This window comes from Ornithorhynchus anatinus, chromosome 2 (assembly GCF_004115215.2).
Source record: "Ornithorhynchus anatinus isolate Pmale09 chromosome 2, mOrnAna1.pri.v4, whole genome shotgun sequence".
Lineage (NCBI taxonomy): Eukaryota > Metazoa > Chordata > Mammalia > Monotremata > Ornithorhynchidae > Ornithorhynchus > Ornithorhynchus anatinus.
In genome coordinates this window covers 156,194,401-156,195,172 of record NC_041729.1, presented here as the reverse complement: position 1 = coordinate 156,195,172, position 772 = coordinate 156,194,401, and the positions used below count along the sequence as shown (strand labels likewise).

The window sequence follows — 772 nt, the reverse complement described above, 5'->3', positions numbered from 1 at the left end:
AGACCTCACCTCACATACACAAAGTCACTTCTTCCTGTGTTGTCACAGTAGTTGTTGTCTGGGACTGGCGATCTTTTCTTTTCACCAAGGAGGGACAACCATCAAGTCAGTCAACCATATTCATTAACAGCTTACTGTGCCTTGTCTTGTCTTCTGCAGTCATGTCATCTCCTACCCGTAGCGATGCCGTGGACACATCTCTCCCAGAAGGACCCACTTCTAACTGCAATCATTCTGGGAGTGGATCCACAGAGTTTTCTCGGTAAAAATCTGGAAGCAGTTTACATTGCCTCTTTCTAAGCAGTAAACTTGAGTCTCCACCCTCGACTCTCTCCCATGCTGCTGCTGCCCAGCACAGGGGAGTTTTGACTTGTAGCAGATGGCCTTCCGCTCGCTAGCCACTGCCCAAGCTAGGAATGGAATTGATAGGTGTCTGCTTGACTCTCCCTCCAGTAGTCGAGACTGGTAGAGTACTGGAAACTCTCCAGGTGCTACCCTGAGAGGGGGTTTAGTGTGTACAGAACACTATTTTAAGAGCTTGGAAGAGTAATAATAATTATGGTACTTGTTATAAGCATTACTATGCACCAAGAACTATTCTAAGGGCTGAGGTAGATACAAGTCAATCAGGTTGGACACAGTCCCTGTCCCAGATTGAGCTCACATTCTTAATCCCCATTTTTTACAGATGAGGTAACTGAGGCACAGAGACGTTGAGTGACTTGCCCAAGGTCACACAGCAGACAAGTGGTGGTGCCGGAATTAGAACCCA

General features: G+C 47.0%; 1 non-coding gene across 1 annotated transcript; it reads right to left on the bottom strand.

Annotated features, from left to right (window-relative positions):
* Positions 1-368: 368 nt before the first annotated feature.
* LOC114809736 lies at positions 369-506 on the bottom strand. Its single transcript, XR_003757513.1, has one exon. It is a non-coding gene; the product is annotated as a small nucleolar RNA SNORA7 (small nucleolar RNA).
* Between the last annotated feature and the right edge of the window lie 266 nt (positions 507-772).